Below are 18,121 nucleotides of genomic sequence, written 5' to 3' on the forward strand. Positions count from 1 at the left end.
CAGGGGGGAGAGAGAGCCCTTTTCTCCCTTTCCATCCTCATGAATAATTTAAAAAGAAATAGGGAGCTTCTTGTTTAGCACGTAACGTCAATCCCCATAAACTACTGCAAGGCTGCATTTGCTAGGAGCACGGTCCACAATCAGCCAAGAACAGTTGCCATAGCTTCTTGGGAATTTATATTTCCTTTCACAACTGTAAATTAGATTCTGTAGGTGACATAATTCTCACCCATTTCCAACATGTGATTCCCATCTCTGTTTCTTGTGAAGGTGTTAATAGTTTACCGCCCTGTGACTGTGCCTCTGCTCTTGCTTACCTTCCCCATTTGAATTTTTTACAGTTGCTATTAGACATCAAATCTGCAGAAACCCAGGAAATTATCACAGGCAAGTCTAGCCAAATAGATCAAGCAAAGCTTTTGTCTTCCCTTTACTTCGGCCTCCATATATTGACTTCGGGGGTTCTCACGATACTTCCCTGTATCTACATTTTATTTACATTGCTAGTCAATTAGATTGCAGAGCTGAAGTGTCCAACCTCTCTTCAGTCCTCCTTGACTTTCTGTGAATAGAATTTTAAAATGCATCGTAAGAGCAAGTATGAGGAGAGGCTTTTCTGGAATGGTATGAGCACAGCCGTGGAAGCTAGCATCCCCATGTAAATTTATCTCTTCACTGTTAAATGCCATAAATTTTCATTGGGTGATCAATAGAAATGACATGATTGCTCAGGAGCTCAACCCTGATATTTAAATTTCTTCTTTTTGACCTTAACCAGGGCACCTGCCAGAGCAGTGGAGTGGGCGACATTTACAACACTGCCACTCCATCCCGTGACGAGACACAGATCACTCAGGGGTTGGGGTCCAGGTTGGTGCTACTGGTGGTTTTAACATGTTTTAAGCAGCAATTGTGGTAATTACAAAACTTACAGTAAGAATACCAATATCTTATTTTTGAAACTGCATCTCCGTTAACAGTAATGTGGCATAGTTGGTGGTGTGGGAGAGGCTTCTGTTGTGTGCCAGACTCTGAACACAGGGGATGGGGTGGAGTGAATGGGCTTCTGGACAGATGAAGACATGGAAAAAAAATCAGGAGTTGGGAGGAGGAAACTGGAATAGGCAAAAGCCACAAAGCCTACATATATTAGTCAAGGTTCTCCACAAAGCATTAAATACGGTCTTATAAAAGATCAATGTGACCTTCATTTGTAAGTTGTTGGCAAATTTATAAAGCTTGAGTTTCAGTCTTTAGATCAAGGTACTGTATTTTTCTTTGTATAATGTGCATCCATGTTTTTAGTCCAAATTTTCAGAAAAAAACTTTTGTTTTAATATTTTAATTCAATTATTCAATTATTTATATTTAGAAGCAAAACCAGGATGTTCTTTTGCATATGGATATTGTTATTGTTTTCTAGAGTTACACTTTTAATGCATAAGCATAAATAAAATAATTAAAAACATTTATATAGATACAGAGTTAGTACTGCCTATGTATAACACACACCCTTATTTTTCCCTCAAAAATTTGAGCAAAAAGTTTGCATTATACATGTCAAAATACAATATCTCCATGTTTCTTAATCCAAATTTTCATGAAAATGAGAAACCTAATTCAGGATCCTAACAGATCCTAATTCAGGATCTCAAGTGGGACATGGGCTTTATCGTGTAGCTAAAATGGTTTCTCAGAACCAGAAGAAAACTGACCTAGTCACAGACCGTTTGTGATACTGAGTCCTAATACCATTCCATCCCATTTCTGAACATTTGGATCTAGACACTCTTCATCATACTTGAGACGAAAGTTTTTAATTTCAGCGAATATACCAACACCTGATCCATCAGGCAAAAGGTATGGTTTTTTGTACAGGTGGGGCCCTGCACAAAAACTGCTACAGCCAGTTCCCCCAGTCGTAAAGCATGCATTTCAGGGCCTTGTCTCCTCTGGGAGAATCCCAGACACCAACAGTGTCCTCTGGCTGCATCTGCTCTTTTCAGCTCTGAACTGTAGTTTTCTCAATATTTTTCTCATTGGCCTTTTTTTTTTTTTTTGCTTTTCAAATGATAGGACAAATGACAGATTCTGAAGAAGTTCTTTTGCATTGAGCATGGTCATAAAAACAGATGGCAGCTGCCCAACTTATGACAATGGGCATTTAGGATCCTTTCTTCTGGGTTTGGGGGAAGCCTGGCTGGAAAAACTGGTCACAGAACTGGCTGTGTTCGGAAGGCTGGGTCCTACGTGCAGAGGCTTCATCCTTGGTTACAGGTTTCTGGGGATCCAGGGGTAGGTACAGTAGTGTTTTGAAGCCTGCCAGTTCTTTTCCTGCCACTCTCTCTTGGACATATCTGCTGTAGGCAGCTGAGCTAGGTAGTTTGGTACATCATATGGGATCACCAGGTGCTGTGTTAGGGCTCAGGCACTGTTCAGGTATATTCCATTCTTCTCTGGCCTTTACAGATTGAAACACTGCAAAAGTATTCTTGGAAATGATTTACCATACTTCTGATCCCCAACTCTTCTGACAATATCTTGGGTTCCAGTTACCTCAGAACCGCCCCAAGTGCCCCTGCTTTAGGACAATATTATTATCCAGATCAGACTTGATTGTAGATTCTTTCTTAGCCTTAATTTTGACTTTGCAGCATTTTTTTCACTGACATAGCTTTGGACAAAGATCTCATCTCTTCAGTTTGTACACAATCCCTTCTTTGGGCCCATTCAAACACATAGGTGATCTCTCCTTTTATTAAAATTAAATGTATTGGGGTGACATTGGTTAATAACATTATATGAGTTCCAAGTTGCAATTGCATTCTTCACAAGTACACAATTGAATTGAGAAGTCTGACTTCTCAATTCATTCATCGTTCCTGCTCAGAGATGCCTCTCCTCTTTAAAGTCCTATCTAAAATATCATTCTCATACCCTGGCTGGTGTAGCTCAGTGGATTGAGCACAGGCCTGTGAAGTAAAGGGTCACAGGTTCTATTCCCAGTCAGGACACATGCCTGGGTTGCAGACCAGGTCCCCAGTAGGGGACACATGAGAAGCAACCACACATTGATGTTTTTCTCCCACTCTTTCTCCTTCCCTTCCCCTCTCTCTAAAAATAAATAAAATATTTAAAAAATAAAAATAAATGAAATACCGCTCTTACCCTCCACTATTTTTCATTATAGCATTTATAGGTACCAAGTTTCATATTACATATTTTTATTGGTTTGTTTATCGTATTTGCCTTATAAATAAGACCCCCAAGGTCAGGGCCCCCCACACTTAGAATCATGCTTGGTATAAAATATGTGCTTAATACATATTGAATTGCTATATTCAATATGTTGAATGAATAGCTATCCAGATGGGAAAACTGAAACTTAAGACAAACTGTCCTAATGCAATTCCTTTTGTATTTTTAAAAAATATTTTATTTTTAGAGAGAAGGGAAGAGAGGGAGAAAGAGAGGGAGAGAATCATCAATGTATGGTTGCCTCTCCAGCACCCCCCACTGGGAACCTGGCCCACAACCCAGGATTTGCCCTGGCTGGGAATCAAACCAGCAGCCTTTTGCTTCTCTGTCTGGTGCTCAATCCACTGAGCCACACCAGCCAGGGCCCTTTTGTATTTTTTGAGGTAACTCCATACTGCTTTCTACAGTGGCTGCCCCAGTCTCCATTCCCACCACCAATTCTGGGAATTTATCTGAAAAAACCCAAAGCACTAATTGGAAAGAATATGTGTACCCCTATGTTCATTGTAATGTTATTTGCAATAGCCAAGATTTGGAAGCAGCCAAAATGTCTATCAGTAGATGAGTGGATAAATAAGCTGTGATACATTTATACAGTGGAATTCTACATGGCTGTGAAAAAGGAAGGAATTGTTACCCTTTGTGACAGCATGGATGGACTTGGACAGCATTATTCTAAATGAAATAAGCCAGTCAGAGAAAGACAAATACCATATGATTTCACTTATATGTAGAATCCAATGAACTAATAAGCAAAAGAGGGACAGACTCATTCATAGAGAGGAGGTTGACAGCTCTCCGAGGTTGAGGGGCAGTGGGGCTGGGTGGAGTTGTGGAGGAATTGAGCAAGAAAGAGAGAAAACTTGAATGTTGATAACAATGGGATTGCCAGTGGGAGGAGAGGAGGGGAAGGAGGGGCTGGGGGGACAAGTGGTGATGAATGGAGACTTGACTTGGGGCGATGAACACACAACACAGTGTGCAGATGATGAGTTGTAGAATTGTGCACCTGAAACCACTATGTTTTCTTAACTAGTGTCACCTCAATAAATACAATACCAAGAAAAAAATAAAAGTGGTAAATTACTTTACTACTTCTGTAGTAAAGGAATCCACTACTAAAGATTTTTTTAAAAAGGAAAAAAGACAAACTATCCTCATTTCCCTTTATTTCCCAGGGTCAGTTTTGCCAAGAGTAAGGATAATCCGGTGTACAAATAATGTGGGCATCCATGATCAGAAATTGGCTGTAATTCAAAGTCAAGTCCTGTTGCATTCCGTTATGGATGGTGTTGATGGTGGTAACAAAATTTTATAGTGTTCTTCTGATGAAATTTAAAACTAAACTCCATTTAAATTACCTTCCCTCAGTCCTTCTGAGTGAAAACCCCAGGCCTGACCACAGCAGAGGGTCTGCAGGAGGCGATTTACTAGAACGGCATGCGTGCCCAACCTGGGATCTATGCAGGAACGTCAACATCATTTTTGCTAAATTATGTGTCTAATGAGGACACTTTTGGGGAGTTTCAATGACAGACTCCTCATTTACTTCCAGAGCTGAATGCACAACTCCAATAGCCCTTGAAATAAGCTTGGTAACAATAGTGCATAAATCACTCTTCAAGTGAGCAAAGAAAATATGTCATGACTTACATTTACCCATGTAATAACAAGTGAAGGAGAACATTTATTATTTGCTTACTGTGGTTACATCAGTGTTTTAAGCTGTTCTAGTTGCATTGTACGGCTCTACCGAATATCTCAGACAGACCTGTACAGCATAGTAATTTGCAGCGGCAGTTAGAACCCTCGGGTTTGGTTCCATCACCTGCCCAAACCTGTGGAAGCAGATTGCATTCCTTCCACTCCTCATTATACTAAAAATGATACAATTGAGATTTTAAAACAAAACCAAGCCCCAGCATTTTCAGTAAACAGAAACTAAATAGCCTTCCCCTTTGTAGGTGAAGAGATGAATCATGTAAGATATATAGAGAAAACATATTTGTGGAACCAGAGTTGACTACAAATGAATGCATAAAATAGGTAGTTTCTCTAAAATTCTGTTTTCTGTGTTTCTGAGTCTCCTGCATTTCTTCATACATTCTTTCTGCAAATATTTATTGAGCATCTACTATCTTCTATACATTTTGTTAGAATATATTCTCTCTGATAAAAATAACCTTGGTTTTCACAAAACTTTGAGGGGAAAAATAAGGGAATGGATTGACAAAATTCCAAGAAAAATCCTGAACAAATGATTTAAGTAAATTGAATAGCCAGGGTTCCTCTGTGTGGCCATGGAAGGATTGGATTTCAGAAGTTCAGGAAGTGTTTATAGCTTTGAAACAGTCTCTGATACCCCTAATAGTACAGGAGGTTTTCAAATATGTTGGTGAAATGCCTAGGGACTGAATTTCTGTTTATATCAATTAGCCTATTGTAAAATTGGTTTTGTTAGATGTCATTTTGCTACAGTTCCAAGAAATTATCAATGACATTAAATGAGAACTTACTATATTTACTTTAGCTTTAAGAAGCTAAAGTAAAATACATGAATCTCCGTGAAATCTCCGTTCTCTTCTGTGAAATTACGTGACTCTCCTCCTGTCCAATGCCTAGTACCTCTGACACCACAGCAGAGACTGGCCGTCCTGGGTGGGGTGGAGCCCGAGTTCTCCTGCCTTCTGGAGGAAATGCTCATTGTGCATTTCTAGAAGGGAATTTGGAAAAATGCATTCTCCATCTTACTAGATATTTGAAGAAGACTGATCACAGAGCCTCCAGACTCCCTTTTTTGTATCTTTCTCCTTAAAGATAACTCCCTCAATTCTGTTCCATTGATTCATGTGTCTGTTCTTATGCCAGTCCCAGACTCTTTTGATTACAGTGGCCTTGTAATATAAGCTTGATATCATGTATTGTGATCCCTCCTACTTTTTTTTTTTTCTCAAAATTGCTGTGGCTATCTGGGGTCATTTATGGCTCAATATAAAATTTTGAAATGTTTGTTCTATGTCTGTGAAATATGTCATTGGTATTTAAATAGGGGTTGCATTGAATCTATAAATTGCTTTGGGTAGTATGGACATTTTGAAAGTGTTGGGTGCAACCTAAGTGCTCATCAGTAAATGAGTGGATCAAAAAACTATGGTACATTTACACAATGGAGTACTACGAAGCAGAAAGAAAGAAGGAATGCCTACCCTTTTATGACAGCATGGATGGGACTGGAGAGCATTGTGCTAAATGGAATAAGCCAGGTGGTGAAAGACAAACACCATATGATCTTACCTATAATTGGAACCTAATCAACAAAATAAACAAGCAAGCAAAGTATAACCAGAGATATTGAAATAAATAAAAAAACTGATAGTAACCAGAGGGGAGAGGGATAATGGGGTGAAATAGGGGAAGGGTCACCAAGGAACATATATAAACGACACGTGGACAATGCCAAAGGGCATAGGATGGAGGTTGGGAGGTGGGGATGGGTTGGCAGGGGAGAGTGGTGGGGGGAAATGGAGACAATTGTGCTTGAACAACAGTAAAAAAAAAGATAACTTCCTCAATGCAGGTCTTAGTGCTGAATGTTTGTTGTCCAAAGACAAATGTGTTCCTAGGGAATTGTTCTGATAAAGCCAAAGTTCAAATGTCTGATGTATCTTTCTCCTTTCCCATGGGTATTTGCACTAACAAATTGCAACCCCTTAAACAAGAGAAATCAACTCTTAATTTCTTAGTATGTCATCTGTTCTTTGGAGACGTAGAATGACTTTCAGGCCTGACGTTCTGTGGTTCTAACTGTGCAGCATCGCATTTGTCCAGGTATTATGGTGAGGGTGGGGGAGAGGAGAGAGCAGGGGTGTGTGTATAAAACTCTTGTAGAAGATCTTATAATCAGTTAGGGTGATTTTCTTTACAAGTCACAAAAAGCCTAACAGTATTTTAGCCAAAAGTGATTTAATTACTCATGTACCAAGAAGTCTAGAGGTGGGAATCTCAGGAGTTGGTCCACTTTGCCAGGCCATTGAGTCAGTTGCTCTGACTGGATTGCAGTCTGATCATGGTTACCTAAAGGTCTGCAGCACCTCCTGGCATCATACCGTCATGTTCAAAGAAGGAAGGGGAAGGAGCAAAGGAGCAGACTCAGAGGCATGTCCTCTTTATCTGGGAGAAAACTTTCCCAGAGCCCCCAGCAGACTCCCCTTATATCACATTGGTCAGAACTGAGTCACTCCCCCACCTTTAGCAGCCAAGAGTTGACAGAGACCAATCAGGACTTATTCCCTAGGGTTATGCATATTGAGAACTAACCAAAATCGAGGTTTGTAAGCAAGGAAGCAGGGTAAGTGTTGCTGAAAGGGAGTCAGTAGTGCCTGCCACAACCTTGAAACCACACCACCACTCTGAGCTGGTCTGTGGCCAGGTCCAAGGCAAACACCTGGATTCTCTCCAAGCCCCTGCACCTTTCTTGCTGCCCTGTTGCTTTCTGGTAATGGTCAGGTTAAGAGAGGAGGAGGATGTGTCTCAGAATGTATGGTGATGTCCTAAATTAAAAGAGAAACAGGATGTTGTGGCACTATGCTCAACTTTTCTATTCTCAACAAGTGTTTCACACTTTATTCTGTAACTTGAATCTATTCTGCTGGACATTTTATTCGATTATATCTGCAAACTTGCTACAAAGGGCAATAGATTTATTTGGGGAGGGGTCAGGTGACTTTCTCACTGAAATGGTCCAGAGATGATTGTATTTAGTTTTATTTTCAAAACTCCACTTCTTAAACATTAGCATGCTAAGAAAAATAGATGGTTTGATCTGAAGCTTCTTTTGTTACAGGATAATATTTTCAACATAATGCAAAGATTTGATTTGTAATTTAAAATTGTTGTTTTCTCAGACTGAGCTTGGGGTACTATCAAAATTCTTAGGCAGTCTTCTATAAAGGAAAAGTAAATTTTTGCATGAGGACTAATTCAAGAAAAATAAAAAATGTTTAAAGGACACACTTTTTCTCATAAAAATAGAAATAGTTTTATTGATTTCAATGGAGAAAAATTCTAGTTTAGGACCTATAATACCTATTTCATTCAATAGAAGAATGTCAGTTTTCAAATTCTCACTTCTTTTTTTGGCTATTAAAATATAAATAGCATTTCCGAAAAAAGCAAACTTAGATTCATCTTTTCAATCTTTCATCTTTTACAGTTGGGTATAATATTAGAATTCATGAAATTTGTTCACAAACATTATTTCATGTTATCTTTTAATTAACCTGCCGAGAATCGAGAATAGTATTACTCCCACTGAGACTGGGAAAAAACTGAAGTTCAAAAAAATGACTCAACTGAAGGTCACAGACTATTAGCTACAAAGCTAGGCCTAGACTGAGATTGTTCTACCCATTGCAAAATTTAGCTCATGCCATTCTGTGTCAAGCACCATTTGGACACTGGAAATAATCAAGTAATAATAATCAGATTTAACATTTCTTGAAGACTCAGTGCCAGGCACCATCCTAAATATTTACACATCTTATTTCATTGAATCTTCTCAACAAACCTATGAAATAAGAACTATTAAAATTTCCATTTTTCAGATGTGGAAATGAAGGTCTAGACACTTACTTAAGGTCATCCTGCTAGAAATGGAGAATTATCGGTTCCTGAGGATTTAACAAGCATGGCCTCAGTGTGCCTCAGTTGCAGTTACCTGCTCTCCTGGAGCTGGTGGGGGGCAGGGGTGGTGATCTGTGCAAGATGGAGCCACTTCTGGAAGCCCTGGCTGCCACCATAGGTGGTTGCTCTTTGTGGTGCTACTGCATTTTTTCATGACTCTCAAGTTTTTGTGATGCAAACCTAACTCAAAGGAGCTGAAGCAGAAAGAATGTCTATTGAATCGGGAAACCCAAAAAAGGGCTGAGCCACCAGACTGTTGCCACAAGAAAGGCAGGGATGCTGCTGGTCTCAGTGCCACAGAAACCAGGAACCTCAGTGCTGATTGAATGCTTGCTGTCTCTTGCTTTTGTTTCTTTATTCACGTTGGCTTTGTTCTTTCTCACTACCCATGGCTTTTCTCAGTCACCAGCAGTTCACAGAATTGATCTTTACTGACAGAGAAGGTCTGACTCTCTTGGGTCTAACTGGAAAAAATTCCACTGAAGGGCTCTGATTGGCCTGGCTCATATAAGAAGCCACCCTGGGCCAATCAAATGTAACTGAGAAGACGTATCATGTAAGAACATGTAAGAGTTGACATACCCAGTTGTGCAACTTGCGTATTTCACAAAGATGCCTTCCCAAGGGGCCTGTGGGGTTTGGAACGAAGCCCGCACTCTGCTCACCAAGCCATGTGGCCTCAAGCAGGGTTTGTCCCAGAGGAAAGCTGCACCGTGTATCTCTGACACTGGGGACTGCCAAGCCAGGCACCCAGTGTGCTGAGCCTCTTAATTTTAATGAGCTGTAATTGACACATAACATTATATTAGTTCCAAGTATATGGCATAACATATGATATTTGTAAAGTGATCATTACAATTAGTCTAATTAACATCCACCATCGTATTTATCAATAGTTACAATTTTTTTCCTTGTGATGAGAACTTTTAGGATTTTTATTCTCTTAGCAACTTTCAAATGTGCAATATAGGATTATTAACTCTAGCCACCATGCTGTGCACTACGTTCCCAGAACTTATTTAGTTTATAACTGAAAATTTGTACCTCTGACCCTCTTCACCCATTTCACCCATCCCTTACCTCCTGTCTCTGGTAACCACCAATCTATTCTCTGTATCCATGAATGAGCCCCCACCCCTTTTTTTTACATGGGCATTGATTAGGCTGTGCTGCCCTGTGCAAAACATGATGGCCTCTGAGGAAATAATGTGTTTGTAGATGGAGGGAGGAAAGGGAAGCATTAACCATAGTAAACAAAATGATACTGAATGGGAAGCACTGAAAGGCAATTTAAACCATTGGCCATACTCTAAGGTTTCCTGCTCAGTTATAATGAGTGAATCTCTTCTGAAAACTTTCTGTTTCATGTAAAATTTAAAAAAACACAACAGTTCCACCATGAAGTCATGCAGCAATGACAATAAGTAGAGGCTGTAGTGCAAGCACAAAAGCCACTGCAGTTTGAGGTCTAAGCAGCACCTTGGGAAGCATGAGCTGTTCTTGAAGACACTCCCACCCTCTCTCTGAGGATTCAGCAGCTCTCTCACAGTAGATTTCAGTTAAACAATTTCATGGCTTTTGTGTGCAAAGACAGCCTGACATTTAATATAGATGCCTTAAAGTCTTCACAAGAAAAGTGCCACTAAAAGCATTTCTGGTTACATTGAAATGATATTTTTAGCACTGGGCTTGTGGAGCTATAAAGATTAAAACAAAACCAGAAAAAAAAAAACCCTGATGTGATTACTCATGGATTGGAGCAAGGTTTTCTGTGGAACACAGTCACACTGCCTCTACCCAGCAGGCATAGCACATTCTCCACAGCCGTGGGCTGTGTGGAAGTAGAAAGATGGAGCGTGTGTCTGTCTCCAGATGGGTGAGGAGAGGCTGGATTCGGGAGCAGCTGGGCCCCATTCCAACGCAGGCCACCCCTTAAGTCATGATGCAAAGGGCCCATTGAATTTATTCTGGAATAACCAACTCCCAACTGGCTATCTTCTTCCCTGGGACACATAGAAAATCTCAAGAGCATGAGCTTTGCGAACATTATCAGACAGAGTGCACCAAGGGAAAAAGCTGGCACTTCGAGGGCTGGAATAACAGACTCTATCCATTTCATCTTGCTGCAGCACTTCCCCTGTGTAAGTGCCTTCCGAATTTTAGACTCTCTGCCTTCCATTTTCTTTTGCTTCTTATTGTTCCTTGTTTATTTTTCTCCAGTTACCTTCCTTTAATAGCCCAGAGTCATGTATTTGATTTAACCACATCTGCCTGCTCATCCCTGCTTCCTCTATCCTGGTGGTCTTTCTTTGACTAACTAGTCAAATAAACAATAGTAGAAAATCAGAGGAGGAGAAAGTGTACCAAAAGCCCTTCAGATCAAGGATGACAACCCTCCCTGTCATGAGTCTCCTTCTTGCCTTCATTTCTCTTGTTCTTCTATTTTCTTCTTATACTTCACTCATCATTTATTCTCCACTTATTCTTTTGTCTCTCTTCCTTTATGTCCTCTGCTTATGACCAAACCTTCCTTACAGGATTTCTTTTATTACAAAAGCCAACAGCCTGTATTTTAAATCTGATTGTCATCTGTGCAATTAAAACAAGTTATTGTTTGGCAAGGGACTCAAGGGATTTCCTGGGGTGTGTGTGGGGCACATTGGAGTCTTCAGGCTGTACACACTCATTCTGCCTCTGCCCCTCTCTTTCCCCATGTGTGGAGCTTGCTTTGGGTAAGTGGGAGTCACACACGACTTTTGGGTGGAAGCTTTAATGGTCATTTCATGCTTTGCCATGCTCTTCTCTGCTGTAGTGACAGGTCACTCAGATGGTGGCTGTCCCCTCAGCCCAAGTCCTGGCAAGAAGATGACTTTGAGCAGGGGGTACAGCTGACCTGCATCAGGCATGTAGCATAAACAAGAAGTAAACCCTTTTTGTTTCATGCCACTGAGATCCTCACGCTGTTTGTCGTTATAGTATAATGTAGAGACCGGTGCCATGAGAATTTTTAAAACAGGCAGTAGTCATGGGTGCTGATCTCTTTTCCCTTAGACTGTCCAATAAGGAAATGACAGCGGCCAACAAAACAATAGTTATCCAGTGTGAATGAGCCAAAATTATACCTGTTTTTTGTCAAATCAGCAAAAAATATAATGTATTTTGTGATGCGCTGCAGAATTTTAGCAATTAGTTTATGTACAACGTGAGATGAAAATGGTTGCAAATCACTGGCATACCCTGGCAAAAAGTTTCCAACCACACGATGGGATGCCAATTCACTGAGATCAGGAGGATAGACCAGTGACGGAAGCTATTTCTAGTGTTAGCATTTCAGTTTTATTTGTGCTCCAGATAGGAAGGAATTATACCAAATCAATTACACACAGCCATGTAATATCTTCTCCACATTTCCTATTCAGCTGGGCTTGGGGAGTTCTTTCCTGGTGACCTCCAGAAAGAGGGACGCTGCTTTCGCATTTACTGGTGTGTTGGAAGCAAGGGCAGGTCCTTACCTAATTGTCTACAGCACAACTGAAAGCAAGCTCTTCCTCTAAGTAAGACTTTACTGAACTTTTGTGGAAAATTTACATTACAAACCATGCACAAGAAAGGCTTCCTGCCTGTTATACTCCCCGCCCCTTACACTCATTCCAAAATCAGAATTGCTCTAAGACATCCCCTTCCTTAGACCCTAAACACAAGGAAATTTTTCTCTTCCCCAAGTTGTTTACAAAGCCTTTGTATCTTATCTAAGTTTTGACCATATCCCAAGATGACTAATTCTGGGAGCATCTGCTTCCAGAGGATGGGACACCCCATCCTCTCCTTCATTTACATGACCTGAGCTTACAGCTCCAAAAAGACAATCACACAGTTATACTAGAGAAGAAAAAGAAATAGACTCTGCTCTGGTAACAAACAGCCTGAGACCTCAGCAGGATGGCTCATGTTTCAAAAAGTCTTTTTCGTGTCTGTGACCTGGAATTCAGGAAAACTTTTTTCTTTTTTAAATCTTCACCTGAGGATATGTTTTATTGATTTGAGAGAGAGAGAAACATCTCTCCCTCTCAATGTGAGAGGGAAACATCAGTTTATTGCCTCTCATATTCACCCCAACCGGGGATCAAATCCACAACCTAGGTACGTATGTGCCCTGACTGGGAATGGAACCTGCAACCTTTGGGTGCGTGAGATGACTCTCTAAGCAACTAAGCCAGCTGGTCAGGGCAGGAAAACTTTTGATCATGTTCCTGTAGTTTTTATGTTTTAGAATTAACTAAAATGTATTAATTCCAAGCCTTTCTTCTTTCCTTATTTGGCAAAATGCTATTCCTTTAATTGTCCATTTACCTGGGAAACCTTCCCTGACTCTGGGCAGTATGAACCCTTGCATTCTGGGTAATTCTGCAGCACTGTCCTCCACATTTATTTGACAAAATTATTTACCTTTTTATATTGTGATTTGCCTTTTCTATGTCTCTCTCTATTTATCAGAAGACAGTTGCCTGAGAAGAGGAAGTCGGTATTTCCTGTGTGTCCGTCTCAGGGCCTCACAGTGCTTGGGGCCAAGGGGCCACGTGTGCCAGCTGTGTGGACGAGCGCGTGTGAAGGCATCGTCCCTGCCTCGCTCACCCTTGGATTGTGTGGGAGTGGAATACAGTACAGTCACAGCTGCATAGCATCACGTGTGCAGGGCTGTGTCCAAAGCGGTCTATACTGAATCTGCCAAAATAGTTCATGGATTGAGATACATGACAGGCTTGAGAAATATTTATGAAGGCAACCACATGCTAAAAAAGGAAGTAACCCACATTAACCCCTCAGCCGTTCCCTTTATATTCATAATCAGAACTTTTAAAAACATTTCATTTTTTCCCTTAAAGGCACATGACACACTAGTGTGTTCTTATGCTGGTACTTTGTGATAGTTTTAATGTAAAATAAAGGAAATGGTCATTTTTTTTGCTTGGTAGGGATTTTTAAGCCCACATGATAGATCACATTTAAGATAAATTTATTCATCTGAGTTCTTCTTTTCTGATTTCACCTCTTATTTTTTTGTGAGATGAGCATGTTAAGCCTTGCTGAGAAAGAGAGAGAGAGAGAGAGAGAGGCATATTATCACTAAGTTATTGTAGAATTGCACGACTACATTTTTTCTCTGTTATCATTGGCAATGGTATTTGATCATTTGTCAGCCCCTGCAAATATCCTCTCTCCCCCACTCCATAAGTCAAAAACGTCTTCTTTATGGCATACAGAATAAGCTGTAATCATACATTTGGTAGCTCTAAACGATTCTCTTCTATCAGTGTACACAGTGAATATTATTAGTGGGAAACTCTTTGCATGGGCCCTGAAAAAAGCCAATAACTCAGCTTGTCAGCATTCCGATAAATATAGACTTTGATTTAGCAGGAAGAAATATAGCATTCAGTTTAGCATTTTCAAAAGAAATGAATACAGATGATGAAATCTCCTCTTTTGGGGAAAAAGACTTCAAATTATTAAACATAGACACTTAATTTCTAATAATGTCATTTCAATATATTTCTCAGTTGCCTGATGTTCAAAGTATTTGTCCAGGGATTGGATAAGAAGTTAATCACCATATCAGACCTCCAGGCCCAGTCTCAGGGACCAACTGAAAATCCTATCTGCAACTGAGCAGCAAGGCTTCTCATCACTTTCCTATATTTCCCTAGCTTTTTTTTTCTCTTTTTATCTTCCAAATTTATTTCTCAACCTCCCCAAGACAGCTCTTTTTCAGCTGGGGATTAATGATGTCAGGGTGGTTACACTGGGGTCCGACTTTTTGTCTTGTCCCTCCTTCCACTATAATTCCCTTCAAGACTCAGATTAAGCCTCCTTTTTTTCTAGAAATTTTCTCTCTTCCTCCAAAAATACACCTGCAGCCTGGGTGGATGAGAAGAGACAGATGTCCTCATGTAGGCTGGCCTTGAGCTGCTGGCAGGAAGGGTCACAAGGATCATGCCTAGAGCAGGCAAACTCCCATTACCAGGACACTCTTCCCACTGGCAAGGCCATTCATTCCTCAGACTGGAAGCCTCCCCCTTTCCATTGTGGCGCCACTGGTAGGCGCCTCCTTCTCCCTTCCAACATCACCCAGCTGCAGAGGTGTGGAGGTCTCTCTCCCCATACAAGCCATGCTTCTCCAGGGCATGGTGAGAGTTAAGGGAACATGTGCATTTTCACATTCTCTTCCTATAAAAGTCCCCAATAACCTACTTTAGCTGACACCAGGTATTGTTTTATTTAGAGTGTTAGTTCCACACCTGCCTTAGCATGTTACTTTTTTTTCTCTGTGCTCCCAGGTACCTCGTGTTTCCCTCGTACACCAGTCTCTGTTGCAATCAACGTGTAGTGTTCTGGTGTGCATAGGCCACGGGTGCCCTCAGGGTGGCTACCTCATCTTCTGTCTACTGTGCTTCATTGTACCCAGAGAGCCTAGCATGACAGTAGAAAGTGCTCAGTAAATGCCATTAAATAAATGGTTGCATGGTCAAAAATTATAGACAGCAAGATCAGGGCAATGTTAGCTTGGGTATTTCTTTGCTACATTTATAGATTTCTTGCATCTACTTTCTAAGGGAATTTTATTTGGCTTTTAAAATCAGCATGGATATAAAGAGCAGGCTTACTTTTGGAGATGATGTTTTGTGGCGAGGAACCCTGATGTGCTGTTAAATGTTTATTGATGTAGCTCCTTTGAAGCCACCAGCATGTTATCACTGAGTGCAACGCTGGAGACAGACATCCAGTAGCACATCATTTTACGTATTTCCATCTTACAGCTCCAATGCAAGAAATGACGTCAAAAGCATGATAATAGTGAAATGTAATGAAATAATTAGGCGATGAATAGGTTTGAGTATTTATTATCTTTATTTTTAATGTCATTTATATAATTATATGTTTAATATATTTTTAATAATGGCTGTGTTTAACAACTAGCTTACAAAATTCCTGATAATGCAATAATGTTTTTCTCGACATTGTACAAGCTGCCTTCAGATACCTCTGGACAGGCTCTCCTTCTCACTTTGTAGAGGACACTCACATTTCCTGACTCCTGGACCAGCATTGCTTTGACCTCTGTTTCTGTCATCATCTCTTCATCTTTGACAGGCTGTTCTGCATCCCTCTGATGAGGACCCTTATTATTATACTGGCCCACCTGGGAAATCCGGGATGTCTCTCTGTCTCAAGATCTTTAACTTGTTCACATCAGCATCCTGTTTACTGTGTAAGATAATATGTTTACTGTGTAAGATAACATATTCACTGGATTTAAGACATGACATCTTTGGGGGGCCATTATTCAACCCACAACATCATATTCTAAGATCACGAGTCATCAGAACCTTGTTTCTCTCATATTTTGCTTTCCTGATTACATTTTCACATTTCTTGAGATTCTTGGCATCTGGCTGAGACTTTTGTTCTTTGCCCAACTGCACCATTATTTTGGGTAATGGAACTGCCAGGTAGATAATACAACACCAAAACCTCTCTTTTTCATTGGCACCCTCAAGCCCAGGGATATGAGTCTCTACTCCATTTTTTTAAAAATCTTTTTAAAGTGGATTTCTTGGGGTTTATATAGGTTTTAGGTGTACCACTCTGTAATACATCATCTGTATATTGCCTTGTGTGCCCACCATCCAGAGCTTAATCTCCTTCCATCACCAGGTATTTGATCCCCTTTACCCTTTGCCACCTGCCCCCCTTCCTCTTTGGTAGCCACCATACTGTCATCTGTGTCTAAGAGTTTTTGTTTGTTTATTTTCCATTTGTTTTTTTTCTCACTCATGTGTGGGATATAAAACTTAAAACATTAACTTAATATTTCTGTATTTGGCACCATAGGCCATCTCTATGCCTTACCACCTTCCAAATCCAGTTTGATTTCAGTCACTCATTTTCTGTCCAACTGTGCTTTCTGGTCTGTATGCCTCCCTCCTAACTTTCTTTATTGTGCAAACAACCTTTGAAATCCTACTTCAAACCAGAATTGTCTCTTAACTTTTGTAGGAAAGGCAATGTTCCACCATCATTACTATAATCCCACTGCCCCCTCCAACCAAATCAAACTTGACCTTTTTTTTCTTCTTCAAATCACGTAACACTTCTCTGGGCCTTGGTTTTGTGACTATCTTACATATACATATACTGAGTATTTTCTCTTCTTGTATGTGTTCCGTCTCGACGGCTTCTTTTTGATTGGCAGTGCTCAGGAATCGTACCCATTCAGTTTTCTTTGCATTTCGCTCAGCAATGGGCCATGAATAGCTTTACCAATGTCTTTCCATAGCTTCAAGAATGGAGATATTCATGATGTACTAATTGACTAATGTAAAATCGGGCTTGTGAGCAGCAACATGGGAAACGATCAATCTGACTTAGAGCAGGATTCCTCATTAAGGAGTAAGTAATGAGGATGATAATGCTCTCAAACTTCTGGCATTATCCCTGTGTCTTAGCACATTATGCATGCACCATAGCTTGCACAGGAATTGTGCCAAAACACTCTCAAAAATCCACAATCATTGTGTTTTTCTTTATGTGTCTTCTAAGTTATGAGTACATAAGGCATAAACAAATTCTAGCTATTTTGTGCGTTAAGAGTAATGAAACAATATTTCAGTTGCCTTATCCTTGAAAACAGAAACAGCCATTAGGTTTTATTTCTAAATGTTTAATTCATCACCACAGTCATCATCATCTGGACTACAGATGGCAGACATACTTTCTAGAATTCTATTTCTAAGTAAACAGCATTTCCTTGAGCAGTTCTGTAGAAAGAACATACAGTATTTACATTCCTTGTAGGTTCTTCTCTGCATTTAGCCTAAGTTTACAAGCACATTTGAGATGAGAATAATATCACTAAAGAGCAAGTGTAGTTTCTCAAATTTGGTTAAGGAGAAAAACTAAATTAGACTGTAGAATAACACTGCCAGAGAGATTCTTTTGGTTGGGTTTCTTTAAAAAATTTATGTAGCTTACTCAGTATTTTTATAAGGGCACACATTATTTCTATTCCTATTATCTTTGCTCATAAATACCTGACCACACATAATTCACTTAATTAACAGTTCTCTAAATAGATTGAGTTTTCTGCCTTAGGGGATAGACACTAGAGGCCAGAAACTCCTGA

General features: G+C 40.1%; 1 pseudogene; it reads right to left on the reverse strand.

Annotated features, from left to right (window-relative positions):
* Positions 1 to 1,643: 1,643 nt before the first annotated feature.
* Positions 1,644 to 7,370, reverse strand: LOC128627346 (parafibromin-like; annotated as a pseudogene).
* Between the last annotated feature and the right edge of the window lie 10,751 nt (positions 7,371 to 18,121).

The sequence above is a fragment of the Artibeus jamaicensis genome, unplaced genomic scaffold (genome assembly GCF_021234435.1).
Source record: "Artibeus jamaicensis isolate MK-2021 breed Jamaican fruit bat unplaced genomic scaffold, CSHL_Jam_final contig_387, whole genome shotgun sequence".
Taxonomy (NCBI): Eukaryota; Metazoa; Chordata; class Mammalia; order Chiroptera; family Phyllostomidae; genus Artibeus; species Artibeus jamaicensis.